The 22967-nt window shown below is 34.8% G+C and overlaps 1 protein-coding gene across 7 annotated transcripts in view; it reads right to left on the bottom strand.

Annotated features, from left to right (window-relative positions):
* The window catches only part of CNTN5 (contactin 5), a 1075732-nt gene that overhangs the window by 893819 nt on the left and 158946 nt on the right, over window positions 1-22967 (bottom strand). Inside the window, exon 1 of one of the 7 annotated variants that reach the window (XM_081799061.1) lies at window positions 15783-15824. The exons of 5 other annotated variants lie outside the window; for them this stretch is intronic. The gene's annotated coding sequence lies outside the window, so the exon portion shown is untranslated. Of the gene's footprint in view, window positions 1-15782; window positions 15825-22967 lie in introns of those variants that run through there. One more of the 7 variants, XM_081799060.1, reaches the window with a different exon arrangement.

Below are 22967 nucleotides of genomic sequence, written 5' to 3'. Positions count from 1 at the left end.
CCAAATGTCCATTGACTGATGAGTGGATAAAGAAGACATGAGATTATATATATATCTCCACAATGGAATATTACTCATCCATAAAAAGGAATGAGATCTTGCCATTTGCAACAACATAGATGGATGTAGAGGATATAATGCTAAGTGAAATACATCAGTCAGAGGAAGACAAATACCATATGATTTCACTTATATGTGAAATTTAAGAAGAAAACAAATGAGCAAAGGAAAATGAAGAGAGGCAAAATAAGAAACAGACTCAAGTGTAGAAAGTATGGAGCGCAAACTGATGGTTACCAGAAGAGGGATGGGCGGAAGTGGGGGTTAAATAGGTGATAGGGATTAAAAAGTGCACTTGTTGTAAAGAGCCTGGTTATTGTATGGAAGTGTTGAATCATTATATTGTACACCTGAAGCTAATATTACAATGTATGTTAACTAATTGGTATTTAAAAAAAAATTTAAAAAGGAAAAAAAAAGTGCAACTATAATTTTGGGGAAAAAACTGAGGAAATTTTCCACAAAGCAGAATTAAAAAAAAAAAAAGAATCCAAAATAAGATAAGGATAAGAAAATTATAAAATTAAATGAGGAGATGTTATGTCTGAATGAGGAAAACTATTTCAGAAAAAAAGTAGGAACTTACTCAAGAATTAAAAATATCAAATTTGTCAGAAATGTAGAATAGATATTTCCATAAAACAATGTCTCTAGATCAGAAAGTCATATAAAATATGTCATGTATATATCACAAGTATGTCAGACTTTATAAAAACATTACTGGAAATCTGAAAGGCCATAAAAATTAGAATATTTTCTAATCTAGAATTTAATAACTGACCACTTTATCACATTACCATTTTCAAATATACAGTGTTTCAAAAATTCCTCCATCTACACATTTTTTCACAGGAAGTTACTAGATAATTTGTTTTTGTCACAAAACATACTAGGAAACGAAGACAAAGAATATTATGTAATCCAAAATTTAAGAGATCTTTTACAGGAAAAAGACAAAAATTCTGAGGATGGTAATAAATAAATATTCTATGAGCCAGCTATGTAGTAGGACAAAAGGAAATTTGTCTAGATAGAAGCAGTAAAATAAAGAGGCTTAGGAGATGTGTCTCCAATATTAAAAATGGAACCAAAGAAAAAAAAAATGGAACCAAGAAGTTAACTGATGTGACTGATCATATAGAGAGAAATTTTATAGTTCAATCAGAGTAGAAAATAAGTATGTTTAATTTGAGAAATGTTCATTGACCTTTTAATGTTTCAGATGTTGTACTAGTTACTTTAGGATACATCAATGAACAAAATAGACATTGATATCTGCCCTATTAGAGTATGTGATCAAGTAAAAAATGTCAAGCAATTATTAATTCCAGAAAAACAAACAAACAAAAAACAAAACAAAAGACAAACAAGGCAAACAGCTATCCAAGAAAGAAAATGTAATCATGTTACACTATGTGGAACAGCAAAGAACAATCTTCACATAGTCACAATAATTTATACATTGAAATTGATTTAAACGAATATTAAGCTAAAACTTATTTTGTTTAAGAGAATGAGGTTAAGACCTGGGGATGGGAAATCAATAAATACATATAATTGGAAAAAAGATGAAATAAAACTATATAAGCATGCATGCCCAACCCCATTCTCTAACATAGATATTCCATCATATCAGCACTATTTTCTGTGGAAGTTGGGCCAACTCTCCCTTTGAATTCCTCTCCACTCAGGCCAATAAGCAGCTGTGACTAGAGTTAGCACACTAAATGCTATATATTTGTAGTCCCCCAACTAAATTATCTCTAACATGAGTTTTTAGATAATTCATAATAGAAATGTTTTACATATTAGAATATCCTGGGGGGGAGAATATATTACAAAAATTGAGAAGGAGAGTCAGGGTGATGCTAATGAGAATAACGAAAGAGGAATGGAAATAAATATCCTTATGCTATAATTTGATATGAACTTTTTATTTTTAAATAGAAATTATTTTAACAATATTTACTTGTTTGTAACCATTAAAATAAGTTTTCTCAGGTCAATAATCCAGATAGTTGCAGAGAGCAAATTTAAAATCTTTCAAAAGGACGTGTTGTTGTTTTTTTTTTCCTCATGCCTTAAAGATATTCCCAGTCATCTTTGGAGTTCAGATTATTGAGCTATATCCCAGTGTGATAGACTTTACATTAATGGAGCAGTATGTATATTTAGTTTTTTATATATAATCATTTTAAGATATAAGAAATCTATCTTTCTACATGTTATGTTTAAACTCTGGGTCTTAGTGGGATATTATAATAATACTTTCAATATTATTAAAATAAATCATTGGCCTCTATTCTACACTGTGACTTGCAAATTGAGATGCAAATATGAAGTGCTTAATGGTAATCATTTGAATTATGTAATATAAACTTAGTTGTTCCCCTATTCCATGATAAATAAAACATTTTATCTTATATTTCTTTTAAATCACTTCTTTGATTTCAAGATACTGCACTTTTCTCATAATTTTAAAAGTCAAGAAATCTAAAAAGTCAACTATGTAGATACTCAAATTATTTTTACTGATATAATTATAATGTTTTTATGTTTGAATCTCATTTCTCCCTGCCACCTCCTAACAGATACTGTGATAACTGAGGATTTCTTAAATTAAACAAAATAATGTTGGCACACTACACTCCATCCACTAAAAAAGATAAATTTAAAATCAATTGTGTTCTTATAAAAAGGTTCGATAAAACTAGCTTATTAATATTCTAGGAAGTGAACTTTAACTGAAATCTTGTTTGTAAAACTATTGTAGATTTATTTAAGAAAGTGCATATTATTATTATAACTTAGTAATAATTATGACTCTACAGAAGATATGTCCATAGGTTATTAATTTAACTTTCCCATAAGCAGGATTAAAGTCCGTATTCACTTTATGCACTTTTTATATTGCCAAAGATTAAGATCTGTCTAGGCAAAAGCATATTTCAAATATCCATAGTAAGAGTATTGTAAATGTAATTTCTGTCTTTCCTGAAATGCTTTAGTACATAATACATATGCTATTAAACTCATCTGGTATTATAAACCCTTCCAAAACAAAAAGGAAACTATTTGAAATGCATGCACCAACCTCCTAAGCTATAAAGTCTGTTTATAAATGCTATGATTTTGATACATTTCACTTTTCCACACATCCAGGGATCATTTGGGGATCAAATCTGGCAGCTAACAATTTGCCATTCAACATTCTGTCACATAGCTTGTTACATTTCAAAAAGTGATTGAGCTAATTAAACACAACTGTGAAACCAAATATAGATTTAAATAATGTTCAATGGCTTTGGAAAGGACATTATTATTAACAAAGACATATTTTAAATAACTCAAACCAGAGTTAAATTCATTAATCCATGTTTTTAGTACTACTTACAACAGTACGATTTTTATTTTTATATGTAGTTTATATATGCTTTCTGCAAAATGCTAAGAGTTACACAGCCATGTGCTAGACTGCTTAAAAATGTAGATGCTTTTAAAAGTTAGAAGAATAGTGTAAACATGGTAAGTAAATCCCTTTATCAAAATGTTTATATTTTGTGGGTCACCTGGGTGACTCAGTCGTTAAGCGTCTGCTTTTGTCTCAGGTCGTGATCCCAGGGTTCTGGGATAGAGCCCTGCATCGGGCTCCCTGCTCAGCGGGAAGCCTGCTTCTCCCTCTCCCTCTCCCCCTGCTTGTGTTCCTTCTCTCGCTATCTCTCTCTGTCAAATAAATAAATAAAATCTTTAAAAAAAAAGTTTATATTTTGTTATAAAGAATATTTTCTATGCTTTTAATTCTTTGAACACTTAAAAATACTTTGTATCAAGGTAAATAAAAATGTATTACTAGCAAAATTAACTTAATAAAAATAAATAAAGCTAAAACAATAAGAAAAAATGGGACGTTTGTAAAAGTAATGTTACCTATGTACTTGGATCTCTTGGATTTCCATTGATCATAGGCCTGAACTTCTGTCACAGTTTAATAAATTTCAGCTATTTTAGGCCAATTCAACAAGTAGGTAAAAAATATACATCATTGAATGTGCTTCAGCAATATGATACAAATATTACTGATTACTTGAGACTGTGGTACATGACTCCTCTGAGGATTAATTTACCTGATTGCAGATTGGTACATACAATTTGTATTGCTTCCATCCTTTGAGATATGCTACCATAATTAGTGCACATAGTACATCCTGCACATTCTTCCTGTACAATATTGCAGTTTTATTTGTGCCAAATTTAATCAATACATAACAATTTTACTAATCAAGAAGATTTCATTTATCCCCATTTCAGATTTTGATGAGTCATAATGTTTCAACACTATAAATTTTTAGAGAGAGAGCAAAAATAATAATAATAATTATTATATTATATTATAGTAAGGTCTCATATAATACTGCTTCCAAATAAGACTAACAGCAATAAAAATAATTTTATCAATTTGTATAATGTGTTTCTTACATATTGAGAATTATAATATGTCCTCTTTTATGAACTATAATAACTTCATATCACCTAGGAAATAATAAACCAGGCTAGAAGTTTGTTAGGGTTTGCTTATTTGTTTCTTTTTTTGATACTTTATTTATCATATATGCAAGACATTTTCAGCAAAAAAAGTTTATTTTTTTTGTACTTTAAATTGTTATCCAAAGTTTGTGCTTGACTTTGTTAAAGAGATTTTACTGAAAGAGATTTAATAAATTATGAAAAACACGCAAACCAGATAGAATGCAAGGCCAAAACTCTGAGAGTTGCAGTACACTATTGGTTGAAACTGTACAAGCTAAGGTAATAAGGAGGTAAAAATTCTTTCAAAGCCCTTTAAAAAGTACACACACACACACACACACACCTGGGAGTAGGAGAAAACCAGGGCAGAAATAAGGGAAATTTATTGATGAATTAAATCCTTCACCCTGGCTTAGAGAGCACATGTTGCCCAGTACTTAACCCCAGACTGAAAAACAAATCAAAAACACAAATCAAAGCAAGTGGCTTTTATCAAAACAGAATAAAGGAAAACAAAACAAAAATATTTGGGGAAAGTAAAAAGTTCTTTATAGGAAGAATTGTTTTAATTTGGAAGTTGGGGAAGGCCTCACAACTTGTCTCCTTTAGGGCCCATTATTACACATCATAGAGTGAAGCCAGACATACCCCACCCAATTATATAAAACTCCTATCTATGAAGACTTTCCACTTAGAGATGTTTGGGAAACAGATCTACCTACATGATACAGAGGAAACTCATACTACATATATTAGTGTTAAAAAACAGATAATGAAAGGTCAGCAGACATGAGAAAACCAAAAACATTAAAGTGAAATAATAAGATAATTTTGCAGATGAACTGACACTAGAGGAAACAAATAATTTAGGGAACAAAAGGAAACTAAAAATAAAAATCATTCCAAAATTATGTATGGATATTCAAAAAGGTATTGCAGCCTTGTAAAAAAGGTGAAAAAATTAATAAAGCTGCAATAGAAAAAGAACTTTTAGAAATTATAAAAATCACTGCTATAATATGAACACATTAATTTGATAGATTGTCATGAGATAATAAAATATAGAACATATCATGGAGAAAAAGAAATGAAATATATATATATATATATATTTCATGAGGGATCAATCCAATTAGGAACTCCCTCTTTTCTCAGTGTAGTCCCCTTCCTTTGAATATGGGATTGTCCTGTGACTCCTTTTTGAATATGGCATCTGAATTTTGAATATCATTATTGGGAATATTCCTGATAGGATATAGAAGAGACCATACTGAGTGATTTCTGAGGCTAGGTCATAAGAAGCTTTGCATTTCTTGGGTTTCCTGAATTGCTCACTATTTAGATGTTGCCCTTTGGAACCTAGTTACCATGCTGCAGGAAGCCACATGGATAGGTCATGTATAGGTGTTCTGGTCAACTGCCTTAGCTGACCTCTGACTAAATAGCCAGTATCAAATGCTCACCATGTGAATAAGCCATCTTGGTGTCCAGCTCAGATGCCTCAGCTGCTATCTCACTATACCTGCATGAGACCCCAAGTGAGATCTGCCTGACTAAGCTCAATCAACCCATGGAAACATAACAAATAATAATATAGTTTTATTTTGAGTAACAAAGTTTTAAGTTAATTTGTTTTATAGGAATAAATAACAGAAACACTGTATGGGGGAGACTTAGCATTTGAATCTTGGTGTATCTGTCACCAAATCTTTTCCCTCCAATATGCTATTCTTTCTTTAAAGTTCACTTATTATAACAGAATTATATATTAATAAGATGTAGGCAACTACTCTTTATAAATGCTTGGATTTTCATGAGTATGGCATATCCTCAGGAATCAGTCAGTTCTTAAGATAGCTGAGCTCTCAGCTTCATTTTTTTTTTAGTATTTTATTTATTTATCTGAGAGAGAGAATGGGAGACAGAGAGCATGAGAGGGGGAGGATCAGAGGGAGAAGCAGACTCCCCGCTGAGCAGGGAGCCCAATGCGGGACTCAATCCCGGGACTCCAGGATCATGACCTGAGCCGAAGGCAGTTGCTTAACCAACTGAGCCACCCAGGCGCCCTCTCAGCTTCATTCTTAAAGTTCCTGTATGTGAATCATATATCTGGTTAACAAACACAAAGTTCCTGGGTCTGTACTGGGCTGATGGTGTATAAAGGAACATAGTATCATGAATCTGACAAAGGAAGCATCATCTTCCACAAAGCAATATGTAGGTATGGGCTGTGGCATTTGCTGGTGAGAGAGTCCATCACATGATACTATTCTATTCCAGAGTTTATAGAAAGTCACACTATATAACTCAGACTAAAGATGACAAATTGAAAACATGTAACAATATCCTTTTTCTCTATAAAAAGACTCCATAAAATGAAAAGAAGGGGGAAAAAATGATGCGAAACCCACAATGGAGAGAGGCATAGACATTTCTAGAGAAGCTCTAGAAAGCCAAAAGTGGCTTTGAAATATCCTAATTGGTACATGAAGGATATGGTAGTTTTAAGAACTCATGGAGGGAGACATAGATAAGAAAGAAGCCACTTTGTCCTCCTGAAGCACTAAGTAACTCAGAACTAAAACTCAAAGATGATTTTAAGCCATAATCCTATAACCAGATAATCAATCAATAAAATGGTAGAATAAAGATATTTTTAGAAAGGCAATGATTCAGAAACCCTTTAAATCTCCAGTAAACCTTTTCATTGGAAATTATTTGAGAATGCAGGAGAACAGAAAACAAAGATGTAAGATATGGATTCCTGGAATAACAGATCCCATTCTGGGGAATTAAGGAAAGTTCAAGGTAGGAAGCAGTAAAGTTCTGGGCCTTGATAGCAAATAGATTCTTCTGGAGCAGGAGAGTTGGATCTAGGAGGGAGGGACATGGGGAATACTGCCTTATGTAATATCTCTCTCCCATAGAAGAAAATACCCATTGGAAGAAGTTATTTTTCAGGGAATTTTGGTACTGCTCAATAATTACAAAAGCATGTTTCCCAGAGACTTTTCTTTGTGGATTTTGTTCCTTTGTTTACTTATTTGTTTGAGTTCATTAGATATTTATTCCAAGTTAATTATAAAGAAGCAAAAATAATCAGACTACATTTGGAATTCTGAATTTGAATTATGAGAGGAGTTTCATTTTAAGATAAATATAAGGCTTTAAAAAAAAAGTGCAGGTCTTTAAAATTTGGACTGAGTGAGCCTAATGTTATGTGATGAACACTTATTTAATAGAATGTAAGTTCACTGAACTGTCGGATCAATATTTTCCAGAATGTCAATCAAGCTGAGAAAGTACAACTGTTCAGCACAATAAGCTAAAAAATACCTCAGAAGTAAAAGCTGCAAGCAACTATAGGCTTAATATTTTGAAGCAAAGCAGGTTCAGAACTGAATACCTTTGTGCCAGCTTTCATGCAGTTATTTTTCAGAGCTTTCTTCAGACCTCACTGCAGGCCATTTACTTTACTTTAGGGGATTGAGCAGTGCATTTAACTTTGTAGAGAAACTTTTCAGTTATATACTCAGTTATGGCTCTTAAACCTTTTCCATTCTGCACCGATCACAGGTGTTACATAATGATGCTCACATAACTTTTGTCATGCCCAGAAGCTAGTCATGATTTTCTGACAAAATAACAAAAGAAAAGGAAAATTATTATCTTCCTTACAACATTAAATTTCCTTTGAGATTTAGTTTAATTGTTCTGCTATAGAGAGGAAGTATGTAAATATTAGGTTCAATATCTTTTAACTATTACAGGTAAAAGAGGAATAAGTGATCTCAAAGTTTAACATTTTCTTTATCACATCCATGCAAAAAGTTTCGGGCAGAGAATGATATGCTATATCAATTTGGAGTATTTCTCTGATCTAGACATGATTTTTCTCTCTCCATACTACCAGAAATTTAAATATTGCTTTAAAATTACATATAAATATTATTTTATGAGATATTTGAGTTTGATATTCTATATTTCACGAAACTGAGAATTAACCATTACCTTTGCATGAGCAATTTCATGAGCATTTTTCTCCAAAGCATATAAAAGTTTATTACTACTAATATTTATTACTGACTTAATAAACTCTTATAAAGTATATTTATATTAAGAAAGCATTATAACAATACTCTAAACATACCACTTAGAAGACATAGATTTAATTTGGGAGGAATTTGGAAAGATGACAGAATAGGAGGATGCTGAGCTCACCTTTCCCATATTTACAACTAGATATTATCCCACTGAAGCCAATAAACAAGAGAGGGATCTAAAGACTGTTAGAACAAACTCCACAACTAAATATAGAGAAGAAGCTGCATCTGAAAGGTTAGGAAGGTCAGAAAGGCAGAGGGAGACTGCCCACAGGAAGGAGGGAGCTGTGCACAGAGAGAACAGAAAAATGGGCCCTCACACTAGGGAATTCACATGGAGAAGACTAATCCCCATACTCTTTGGCTTCAAAAACCAGAGGGGCTGAATTCTGTGAGTTTGTAAAACCAGGGGGGCCTGGAACCTGGAGCTTTAGAGGTAGGTGATTCAGCATTGGGTGAGCTGGGAGGGCCAGTGATAGCTAAGTTTCCACCCTTAAAGAGACAGCAGCCTGCATGAAGAGGCAACATAAAAATAGCAGTTTATACAGTGTTGGAGACAAACAGGAGACAGCTGTTCTTCATACTGATTTCTAAGCATGTTGGGAGACTTCTCCAAAAACAAGGTAGCTGGAAGGTGCCATTTTCCTCTCCCACCCCCCAGCATGAGCACAGAGACACCTGCAGGAGATGGAGCTGCACAGATACTTTTAACTAATCCCCTAGCAGTGTACCATGCCCACGGGTTCTTGTGAAGACTCACCAACTCCAAGCCCGCTGCCCTTGGCCCTGGATTCAGAGCAAATTTTCTTAAAGCCCAGGGACCATGCCATCCAGTTCCTGGGTGTACAGATGCCACCAAACACCAGGCACATCTGTTATACCCACTTAGCTGTGCATCCCCAGCCACCCTTGCATCTTGGCCAGCTGCATGCCCCCAGCTGCCAATGCAAAGTGCCAAGCCATATGCCCCCAGGTTCCAATGCATGCCACACCCAGCCAGGTGCCCACAGGTACCATCACACATCATGCCAAGTTGTGCACCCTGGCCACAGTCACATGCCACACCCAGCTGCCAGGTCCACAGCTGTAGCCACCCTTGAGAAAAGAGTGGAAGACAGGAGTGAGGCCCTTATCACAGAGATAAGGAATAACATAGTAGAGAAAAAGGATAAAATAAATGAAACAAGAAACACACATGATGCAGTGGATACTAGGATGGAAGAAGCAGAGAAAAGAATTAGTGATCAGGAAGATAGAGAAATGGAAGGTAATCAAGCTGAAAATGAGAAAGAATAAAGAATTGTGCAAAATGAGAATAGAAAGGGAATTCAGGAACTTCATCAAAAGTAATAACATTTGTATGATAGGAGTCCTGGAAGAAGAGAGGGAAGGGGGGGTGTAAGAAATGTATTTGAAGAAATAATAGGTAATAATAGCTGAAAACTTTCCTAATCTGGGGAAGGAAACAGATATCCAGATGCAGGAGGCACAGAGAAGCCCCAATAGAATCAAGAAAAGCAAACTGACAACAAGATATTTTGCAATTAAATTTGAAAAATATAGTGATAAAGAAAAATATCTTAAAAGCAGCGAGACAAAAGAAGTCCTTAACTTACAAGGGAAAACCCATAAAGCTAACAGGAGAAGGGAGTGTCATGATATATTCAATGTGCTGAAAGGGAAAAATCTGCAACCAAGAATATACTATTGAGCAAGGCTATCATTCAGAATAGAAGGAGAGATAGTTTCCCAGAAAACAAAACTAAAACTAAAGGAGTTTGTGGCAACTAAACTAGCCCTGCAAGAAATATTAAAGGGGACTCTTTGAGTGCAAGGGAGAGACCTTGTACTTTGAGTGCAAAGTGAGAGTAGAGAGGTAGAAAACAAACAAACAAAAAAAACAGTAAAAATGAGAGAGAAATACAGGATCAGAGAAAATCTTCAGAAACAACCACAAAACAAGTAATGAAATGGCAATAAATACATATCTATCAATAGTTACTTTGAATGTAAATGGACTAAGTCTCTAATAAAAAGATATAGGGTGGCAGAATGGATAAAAAATAAGACCTATCTATATGCTGCCTACAAGAGACCCATTTTAGAACTAAAGACACTTACAGATGAAAGTTAGAGGCTGGAGTAACATCTATCCCATAAATGGATGTCAAAACAAGGCTGGAGTAGCAATACTTATGTCAGACAAAATAGACTTTTAAACAAAGAATATAACAATATACAAAGAAAGGTAGTATATAATCATAAAGGGGACAATTGAACAAGAAGATACAATAATTGTAAATACGTATGCACCAAATATAGGGGCACCTAAATACATAAAAGTCAGTAACAAACATAAAGGGACTAATTAATAACAATACAATAATAGTAGGGTACTTTAACACCCCATTTACATCAATGCACAGATCATCCAAACAGAAAACAACAAGGACACAATGGCTTTGAATGACACAATGGACCAAAGGGACTTAACAGATATATTCAGAACATTCCATCCTAAACCTACAGAATACACATTCTTTTCAAGTGCACAGAGAACATTCTCCATAAGAGATCACGTATTTGCCCACAAAACAAACCTTAACAAATTCAAGAAGATTGAACTCATACCATGCATATTTTCTGACCACCACTCTATGAAAATAGAAGTCAACAAAAAGAAAAAAAAAAAATCTGGAAAGAGCACAAATACATGGAAGTTAAATAACATGGTACTAAACAATGAATGGGTCAACCAAGAAATCAAAGAAGACATAAAAAAGTACATAGAGAGAGGAGGGAGGAAGATGGTAGAGGAGTAGGGGACACTAGTTTCATCTCACCCATGGAATTCAGATAGATAGTTACCAAATCATTCTGAACACCTGTGAACTCAAATGGAGATCTAAGAAAAGAATTGCTACAATTCTACAAATAGAAAAGAGACCACTTTTTGCAAGGTAGGAAGTACAGAGAAGTGAATCTGAGGCCATATATTGCAAAATAAACTGCAGAGGGAGGGAGCCTCCATAAGTCAGCTACTGGAAAATGATATAGCAGTGGAGTGCAAAATCAGAATTTTTAGAAGTTGGCTTCTGTGTGGGAAGTCCCTGCCTGAAAGGTGCTCAGGTGGCAAAGTGGTGTGGAATCCTGGGTGGCACAGTGTGCTCTCAGGATCCCCTGGGTCTCAGAAAGAATGGGGGTGCCTGAGTACAGCAGAATTCCCAAGCAATGGAGCGGGGAAGCTGGCTGCAATCAGTGAGCTCAGGAGTGGTCTTTCTGCTCAGTGTTGCCATAAATCATGAACTGTGGCTGGAATGGGCTACTGCTATCTGAGCAGGGGCTCAGCAAAAGGCAGAACCCCAGTGAGACCCCTGGGAGGAGTGGTGAGGGTGCACACTGTAGGAGTCTGTAAGGCTTGGACTTGAAATGGAGTCCTGTGCCTGAGATAAAAAAGCTCAGTTGCAAGCTGGGTAAACACAGAGTATGGAAGGAAACCAGGGAGACAAAAGTGACTGACTGATGTTCTATGAGAACACACTGAAGTGTGGGGGGTGCAATTTTTCAGCTCCATGGCTGGAGATTGTGAGGCCACCGTTTTCATTTTCATCCTCTAAAGTGATGCAGAAAGCCTTCAGGGAATAAAAGCCACGTAAAGCAATACTGAACTGCTTACATTGAACCTGGACTCCTAGCAAGGGGGGTGCAATTCCACCCAGGGAAAGACACCTGAGAATCAATGCAACAGGCCCTCCTGCCAGAACATCAGCAAGAACATCCAGCTAATACCAAGTTTATCAATCACACAGAACTACAAAACTCCAGCACTAGAGGAAAATAGTATAAAGAATTCATGGTTTTTCTCATGATTCTTTAGTCTTTCAATTTTAATTATTTTTCATCTTAAATAATTTATTTTATCAGCTCTTTTTTGAAGTTTTTTCTTTAATTTTCATTTTACAGTTACATTGTATCCTTTCATTGTAGGTGATTTTACTTTTGTATATATATATATATATACATATATATATATATATATATATTTTCCTTTATTTACAATTTTGGGATTTGGTTTCTTCTAAAAAACAGACAAAAATACACCCAGGATCTAGTGTATTGCTCTGTTTTGTTCACCTGTCTGATTATATTCTCTCTCTCTCTCTTTTTTTTTTTTTTCTTTTCAGTTTCTGGTCTCTTCTGATCTATTTAGTGTAAATTTCTCTGGGTGGTTGTTGCTATTTTAGCATTTTGTTCTCTCATTCATCTAGTCTTCTCTGGACAGCAAGACAGAAAAACTCACCCCAAAAAAGAGAACAAGAGGCAGTACTGACTACCAGGGACCTAATCAGTATGGATATGAGTAAGATGTCAGAACTAGAGTTCAGAATAATGATTATAAAGATACTAGCTGGACTTGAAAAAAGCATAGAAGACACTAGAGAATCCTGGAGAAATAAAAGAATTAAAATCTAAGCAGGTCAAAATCAAAAAGGCATTTAATGAGATGCAATCAAAAATGGCAGTTCTAACTGCTAGGATAAATGAGGCAGAAGAGAGAATTAGTGATATAGAAGACAAAAGGATGGAGAATAAAGAAACTGAGAAAAAGAGAGATAAACAACCACTGGATCACGGGGGGGGGCGGATTCAAGAGATGAGTGATACCATAAAGCAAAACAATATTAGAATATTTGGGGTCCAGAAGAAGAGGAAAGAGGGGGTGCAGAAGGTATATTGGGGCAAATTATAGCTGAGAACTTCCCTAATCTGGGAAAGGAATCAGGCATTCAAGTGCAGGAGCAGAGAACCTCCCTCAAAACCAATAAAAATAGGTCAACACCTTGACACATAATATGAAGCTTGCAAATTTCGGAGACAAAGAGAAAATCCTTAAAGTGGCTCAGGAAAAGAGTTCCTTAATCTAAAAGGGTAGAAACATAAGACTGGCAGCAGAACTATCCACAGAGACCTGGCAGGCCAGAAAGGACTGGTATGATATATTCAAGGTGCTAAATGAGAAAAATATGCAGCCAAGAATATTTTATCTAGCAAGGCTGTCATTCAGAATAGAAGAGATAAAGAGTTCCAGGACAAACAGAAACTAAAAGAATTTGTGATCACTAAACTAGCATGCAAGAAATATTAAAGGGGATCCTTTAAGCAAAGAGAGAGCCCAAAAGCAACATGGACCAGAAAGGAACAGAGACAATATACAGAAGCAGTGACTTTATAAGTAATACAATGGCAATAAATGCATATCTGTCAATAGTTACTTTGAATGTAAATGGGCTAAATGTCCCCAATCAGAAGGCACAGGGTATCAGACTGGATAAAAAAGCAAGATCCATTGATATGCTATCTACAAGAGACCCATTTTTAGACTCAAAGACACCTCCAGATTGAAAGTGAGGGAGTAGAGAACCATTTATCATGCTGATGGACATCAAAAGAGAGCTGGGCTAGCAATTCTAATATCAGACAAATTAGATTTTAAATCAAAGACTACAATAAGAGATGGGGAGGACACTATATAATAATTAAAGGGCCTATCCAACAAGAAGACCTAACAACTGTAAATATTTATGCCCTAACATGGGAGCAGCCAATTATATGAACCAATTAATAACAAAATTAAAGAAACACATTGATAATAATATGAAAATAGTAGGGGACTTTAACACCCCAATCACAGTAATGGACAGATCATCTAAGCAGAAGATCAACAAGGAAACAAGGGCTTTGAATGACATACAGAACCAGATGGCCTTCACAGATATATTCAGAGCATTCCATCCTAAGGCAACAGTGTACACATTCTTCCAGAGTGCACATGGAACATTCTTCAGAATAGATCACATACTGGGTCACAAATCAGGTCTCATCCAGTACCAAAAGATTGGGATCATTCCTTGCATGTTTTCAAACAACAATGCTTTGAAACTAGAACTCAATCACTAGAGAAAATTTGGAAAGAACTCAAAGATAAAGAGGCTAAGAGGCTAAGGAGCATCCTACTAAAGAATGAATGGGTCAACCAGGAAATTAAAGAAGAATTTAAAAAAAATAATGGAAACAAATGAAAATGAAAACAGAACTATTCAAAACCATTGGGGTGCAGCAAAGGCAGTCTTAAGAGGGAAGTATAAGGCAATACAAGCCTTTCTTAAGGAAAAAAAAAAAGGTCTCAAATACACAACCTAACATTATACTTCAAGGAGTTGGAGAAAGAACAACAAATAAAGCCTAAACCCATCAGGAAAAGAGAATTAATAAGGATTAGAGTATAAATCAATGAAATAGAAACCAAAAGAACAGTAGAACAGATCAACGAACCTAGGGGCTTATTCTTTGAAAGAATTAATAAGATCTGGGTGCCTGGTTGGCTCAGTTGGTTAAGCAACTGCCTTTGGCTCAGGTCATGAAAATGGAGTCCCTGGATCAAGTCCTGCATCAGGTTCCCTGCTCAGCAGGGAGTCTGCTTCTCCCTCTGACCCTCCCCCTTCTCATGTGCTCTCTATCTCTCATTCTCTCTCTCTCAAATAAATAAATAAAATCTTTAAAAAAAAATTAATAAGATCAATAAACCCCTGGTCAGATTTATAAAAAATAAAAAAGACCCAAATATATAAAATCATGAATGAAAGAGGAGAGGTTGCAACCAACACCGAAGATATACAAACAATTATAAGAACATATTATGAGCAACAATATGCCAACAAATTAGGCAATCTGAAAGAAATGGATGCATTCCTAGAAACATATAAACTACCAAAACTGAAACAAGAAGAAATACAAAACCTGAACAGACCCATAACCAACAAGGAAATTGAAGCAGTAATAAAAAAATCTCCCAACAAACAAGAGTCCGAGGATGGATGGCTTCCCAGGGGAATTCTACCAAACATTTAAAGAAGAGTTAATACCTATTCTTCTGAAACTATTTCAAAAATAGAATCAGAAGGAAAATTTTCGAACTCTTCCTATGACGACAGCATTACCTTGATCTCTAAAACAAAGACCCACCAAAAAGGAGAATTACAGACCAATATCCCTGATGAATATGGATGCAGAAATTCTCACCATGATACTAACCAATAGGATCCAATAGTACATTAAAGGATTATTCACCACGGGGCGCCTGGGTGGCTCAGTTGGTTAAGCGACTGCCTTCGGCTCAGGTCATGATCCTGGAGTCCCGGGATCGAGTCCCGCATCGGGCTCCCTGCTCGGCAGGGAGTCTGCTTCTCCCTCTGACCCTCCCCCCTCTCGTGCTTTCTCTCGCTCATTCTGTCTCTCAAATAAATAAATAAATCTTTAGAAAGAAAAAAAAAAAAAAAAAGGATTATTCACCACGACCAAGTGGGATTTGTTCCTGGGCTGCAAGGATGGTTGAACATCTGCAAAGCAATCAGTGTGATAGATTACATTAATAAAAGAAAAGCCAAGAACCATATGATCCTCGTAATAGATGCAGAAAAAGCATTTGACAAACTACAGCATCTTTTCTTGATTAAAACTCTTCACAGTGTAAGGATAGAGGGAACATACCTCAATATCATAAAAGCCATATATAAAAAGCCCACAGTGAATATCATTGTCAATGGGGGAAAACTGAGAGCTTTTCCCCTAAGGTCGGGAACAGGACAGGGATGGCCATTCTCACCACTGTTGTTCAACATAGTACTAAAAGTCCTAGTTCCAACAATCAGACAAGAAAAAGAAATAAAAGGCATCTGAATTGGCAAAGAAGACAAACTCTCACTCTTCATAGATGACATGATACTCTACGTGGGAAACCCAGAATACTCTACCCCAAAATTGCTAGAAATCATATAGGAATTCAGCAACATGGCAGTATATAAAATCAATACACAGAAATCAGTTGCATTTCTATACACTAACAATGAGACACAAGAAAGAGAAATTAAGGAATCAATCCCATTTACAATTGCACGAAAAGCCATAAGATACCTAGGAATAAACCTAGCCAAAGAGGTAAAAGATATGTATGCTGAAAACTATAGAATGTTCATGAAAGAAATTGAGGAAGACACAAACAAATGGAAAAATGCTCCATGCTCATGGATTAGAAGAACAAATATTGTTAAAATGTCTATACTACCTATAGCAATCTATACATTCAATTCAATCCTTATCAAAATACCATCAACTTTTTTCTCAAAGCTGGAACAAATAATCCTAAAATTTGTATGGAACCAGAAAAGACCCTGAGTAGCCAAAGAAATGTTGACAAAGAAAACCAAAGCTGGAGGCATCACAATTCTGGACTTCAAGCTGTATTACAAAGCTGTACTTTTCAGGACAGTATGGTACTGGCACAAAAACAGACACATAGATCAGTGGAACAGAATAGAGGACCCAGAAATGGACCCTCAACTCTATGTTCAACTAATCTTCAACAAAGAAGAAAAGAATACCCAATGAAAAAAAGACAGTTTCTTCAACAAATGGTGTTGGGAAAATTGGACTACCACATGCAGAAGAATGAAAGTGGACCATCTTCTTACACCATACACAAAAGTAGACTCAAAATGGATGAAAGACCTAAATGTGAGATAGGAATCCATCAAAATCCTAGAGGAGAACACAGGCAGCAACCTCTGTGACCTCAGCTACAGCAACATCTTGCTAAACGCACTTTAGCAAAGGCAAGGGGAACAAAGGCAAAAATGAACTATTGGAATGTCATCAAGATAAAAAATTTTTGCACAGCAACGGAAACAGTCAACAAAACCAAAAAACACCCAATAGAATGGGAGAAGATATTTTCAAATATCTTATCAGATAAAAAACTAGTATCCAAAATCTATAAAGAATTTCTCAAACTCAACACCCAAAAACAATTAATCTAATCAAGAAATGGGCAGAAGACATGTACAAACATTTCTCCAAATAAGAGATACAAATGGCCAATAGACACATGAAAAAATATTCAACATCACTCAGCATCAGAGAAATACAAATCAAAACTACAGTGAGATAACACCTTTTCAGAATAGCTGAAATTAACAAGTCAGGAAACAACAAATGTTGGCCAAGATGCAGAGAATAGGGAACCCTCTTACACTCTTGGTGGGAATGCAAGTTGATACAGCCACTCTGGAAAACAGTATGGAGGTTCCTCCAAAAGTTGAAGATAGAGCTACTCTATGACTCAGCAATTGCACAACTGGGTATTTGTCCCAAAGATACAAATGTAATAATCCGAAGGGGGACTTGCACCCCAATGTTTATAGCAGCAATGTCTACAATAGCTAAACTATGGAAAGAGCCCAGATGTCCAGTGACAGATGAATGGATAAAGAATACATGGTGTATATATATACAATGGAATATTACTCAGCCATCAGAAAGGATGAATACTTACCATTTACATTGACACGGATGGAACTGGAAGGTATTATGCTGAGCAAAATAAGTCAATCAGAGAAAGACAATTATCATATGATTTCACTCTTATGTGGAATTTAAGAAACAAAACAGAGGGGCAAGGGAAAGGTAGGGAAAAATAAAACAAGACAAAATTAGAGAGGGAGGCAAACCATAAGAGACTCTCAATCATAAGAAACTGAGGGTTGCTGGAGGGCAGGGATGTGAGGGGGATCTGGTAAGTGGTTGATGGGATTAAGGAAGGCATGTGATGTAAAGAGCACTGGGTGTAATATACAACTGATGGATCACTGAACTCTACCTCTGAAAATAATAATATACTATATGTTAAATAATTGAATTTAAATTAAAACAATAAACTAAAAATAAAATTTAAAAAAGTACATGGAAAAATATGAAAATGAAAACACAATGCCCAAAACATCTGGGATGCAACAAAAGTGGTTCTAATTTTATAGCAATACAGGTCTGCCTCAGGATACAAGAAAAATCTCAAGCAGCTTAACATTGCCCCTAAATGATCTAGAAAAAGAACAAGAAACAAAACCTAAAACCAGAAGAAGAAAATAAATAATAAAGATTAGAAAAGAAATAAATAATATAGAAATCAAAATAAACAAACAAAAACAATAGAACAGATCAATGAATCCAGGAGCTGGTTCTTTGAAAACATCAATAAAAATGATAAACTTCTAGCCAAACTTATCAAGAAAAAAAAAAAAAGGAAGGTCTAAGGTAGATAAAATCATCAATGAGAGAGGAGAAATAACAACCAACACCACAAAACACAAATAATTATCAGAGAATATTAGGAAAAACTGTGTCAACAAATTGGACAACCTGGAGAAATAGATAATTTCTTAGAAACATATAAACTACCAAAACTGGAACAGGAAGAAATAGAAAATTTGAACAGATGGATAACCTGCAAAGACATTGAATCAGTAATTTAACACCCCCCAACAAACAAAAATGCAGGGCCAGATGGCTTTACAGTTGAATTCTGCCAAACACTTACAGAAGAGTTAATACCTATTCTTCTCAAACTATTCCAAAAAAATAGAAAAGGAAGGAAAATTTCCAAATTTATTCTAGGAGGCCAGCACTACCCTGATACCAAAACCAGATAAAAACACCACACACACACACACACGAGAGAGAACTACAGGCCAATACTCCTGATGAACACAGGTGCAAAAAATTCTCAATAATAGTAAATAATAGTAATAATAGTAAATAATAGTAAACTGAAACCAACAGTACACTAAAAGCACCATTCACCATGATCAAATGGGATTTATTCCTGGACTGCAAGGAGGTTTAAGATTCATAAATCAATCATCCTGATGGGTCACATCAATAAGAGAAAGGATAAAAACCATATGATCCTTTCAATAGATGCAGTAAATGCATTTGACATAGTACAAGATGAATTTATAATAAAAACTCTCAACAAATAGGTTTAGAGGGAACATACCTCAATATAATAAAGGCCATCTATGAAAAATCCACAGCTAACATCATCCTTAATGGGGAAAAAAACTGAGATTTCCCCCAAGGTCAGGAATAAGACAAGGATGTCCACTCTCACTTTTATTCAACATAGTACTGGAAGTCCTCCCCACAGCAATCAGATAATAAAAAGAAACAAAAGATATCCAAAATTGGTAAGCAGGAAGTAAAACTCTCACTGTTTCCAAATTATATGATATTCTATATAGAAAACTCACCAAAAAAACTACTAGAACTGATAAATGAATTCAGTAGAGTCATAGGATGCAAAATCAATGTACGGAAATATGTTGCATTTCTATACACCAATAGTGAAACAGCAGAAAGAGAAATAAAGAAAACAATCCCATTTACAAGTGAACCAAAAACAATAAAATACCCAGGAATAAACCCAATCGAAAAGGTGAAAGACCTGTACTCTGAAAACTATAAAACACAGATGCAAGAAATTGAAGATGACACAAAGAACGGAAAGACATTTCAAGCCCATGGATTGGAAGAAGAAATATTATTAAAGTAGTTATACTCCCTAAGCAATCTGCAAATTTAATGCAATCCATTTCAAAATGCCAATAGCACTGTTCACAGAACTACAACAAACCATTCTAAAATTTGTATGGAACCACAAAAGACCCTGAATAGCCAAAGCAATTTTGAAAAAGAAAAGCAAAGCTGGAGGCATCACAATTGAAGTCTTCAAGTTATACTACAAAGTTGTAGCAAACAAAACAGTATGGTCCTGGCACAAAAACAGACACACAGAACAATGTAACAGGATAGAGAACCCAGAAATAAATCCATAACTATAAGGTTAATTAATCTTTGACAAAGCAGGAAAGAATATCTAATGGAAAAGAGTGTCTTCAACAAATCGTTTTGGGAAAAGTGAAGAACAACATGCAAAAGAATGAAACTGGACCACTTTCTTACACCATACACAAAAATACATTCAAAATAGGTTAAAGGCCCAAATGTGAGAAAGGAAACCATTAAAATTCTAGAGGAGAAGACAAGAAGTAATTTCTATGGCATTGGCTATAGCAAATTTTTCTAGATATGTTTCCTGAAGCAAGGGAAACAATAGCAAGAATAAACTCTTAGGGCTACGTCAAAATAAAAAGCTTCTGCTTAGCAAAGGAAACAATCATCAAAAGTAAAAGGCAATATATGGAAGTGGTGAAGATATTTGTAAGTGACATATCCAATAAAGGGCTAGTATCCAAAATATACAAAGAACTTACAAAACTCAACAAGGAAGAAATAAATAACCAAATTTAAAATGGACAGAAAACATGAACAGATACTTCTCCAACGAAGACATCAGATGGCCAATAGGCACATGAAAAGATGTTCATCATCACTTATTATCAGGGAAATGCAAATTAAAATTACCATAAATTACCATTTATCAGAATGGCTAAAATCAGAAACACAAGAAACAACAGGTGTTGGTGACAATGTAGAGAAAGGGGAACCCTTTTGCAGTGTCTATGGGAATGCAAACTGGTGCTGCCACTCTGAAAAACTGTGGAGGTTCCTCAAAAAATTAAAAATAGAACTGCCTTATGATCCAGCAATCACACTACTGGGTATTTACCCAAAGAATACAAAAACAGTAATTCAAAGGGATACATGCACCCTGTTGTTTATAACAGCATTATTTAATAGCCAAGATATGGAAGCAACTTAATGTCCATCAACTGATGAGTGGAAAGATATAATATATATATATATATATTACTCAGCCATAAAAAAATGAAATGTTTCCATTTGCAAGGACATGGATGGAGCTAGAGAGTATAATGTTAGGTGAAATAAGTCAGAGAAAAACAAATACCATATGATTTCACTCATATGTGTATTTTAAGAAACAAACAAGTTAAGGAAAAAAATGAGAGTCAAAGCAAGAAACAGACTTTGAACTATAGAGAACAATCTGATGGTTACCAGGGGAGAGGATGGGTTAAATAGGTGATGGAAATTAAGGAGCACAGTTGTGATGAGCATGGGGCAATGTATGGCACTGTTGAATTACTATATTGTAAACCTGAACCTAATATAGCAGTAGTACATTAACTAGAATTAAAATTAAAACTTAAGAAAAGATTTATTTTATTTTTTTATTTTTTATTTTTTACAAATCATGTTTCTAAATATGAAATTTCATCCTAAGGTTGTAGAAGGAAGAGTAGAGGTATAATAGAGATAGCATTTGACATAAGTAATGTTATATGAGAATCAGCAACTATAGTAAATATTGAATTTAAGGAAATCTTTCAGTTTACAAAAATATCTATCATAAGTGTTCTTCAGATGGTAAACTCCCCTGTACTTTATTATGATACAAAATTAAAATGCAAAGGAAAATCTATTATTTATATATTCAGAAATACATCTCCTTTTTAAAGTGAACTACACCTACATTTTTTCCCCAGAGACCAGTCAATATTTTCCTGTTAGATGGTACCAAAAAAAAAATCTGAACTTTCTTGAAGCCCAAAGGATGTTCTATAAAACAGTATTGAAAGACCCCAAAGAAGTTTTAAGATGATTGCATTGGGAGGCAAGTTCTCACCAATAAGTCTCTGTAAGCCTCATTGTCCTTACCAGTAAAATTACAAGAATAATATTTAAGGTGAGAGTTATTCCTATTACGAGTACTGAAAAGAAGTAAACTATCACTTAAGTTTTCCCTGGAACAAAATAGATATTAATCTTTTTTCTTTCTTCCTTCCTTCCTTCCTTCCTTCCTTCTCCCCAGAGTGCCAAATATTTTGCCCTTTAAGTTTTGTACCTGCATCATAATGGCTAAACCGTTTCCTTCAAACACCCTATTCCATCATGGTTCTGGCAATGGGTTCATTCAGAGCAAAACCTTGGCAGAACCCAGGGCTAGTTGGAGTTATAGGGAAGAGTATTCAGCCCTAAAAGAGAGTCTGAAAGTATAACCAAAGTAGACTGAACAAATCCAGATGCCTGTAAGGTATGGGGAAGCAATGCTGAAGCATGCGTGGTAAATGGGATGGAGAAAACCTACATTGTCTGATGTATTTTTTGTTTTGTTTTGTTTTTACCATCTTAACCATTTTAAATGTATAGTTCAGTAGTGTTAAGTATATTCACATTGTTGTGAAACAGATCTTTAGAACGTTTTCATGTTGCAAATAGGAAAATCTATTCTATTAAACAGTTCCCCTTTCTCTTCTCCCTGAAGCCTCTAGTAACCACCATTCTAGTTTCCGTTTCTATGAATTTGACTATTTTAGATCTCTTATAAGTGGAATCATACAGTATTTGTCTTTTTTGACTGGCTCATTTCATCTACCATGATATCCACAAGTTGTAGCATGTGAT

This window comes from Leptonychotes weddellii, chromosome 11 (genome assembly GCF_054177405.1).
Source record: "Leptonychotes weddellii isolate Sample4059 chromosome 11, ASM5417740v2, whole genome shotgun sequence".
NCBI lineage: Eukaryota > Metazoa > Chordata > Mammalia > Carnivora > Phocidae > Leptonychotes > Leptonychotes weddellii.
Note: the sequence above shows the minus strand (reverse complement) of the source record. Positions and strands in the feature narration are given on the sequence as shown.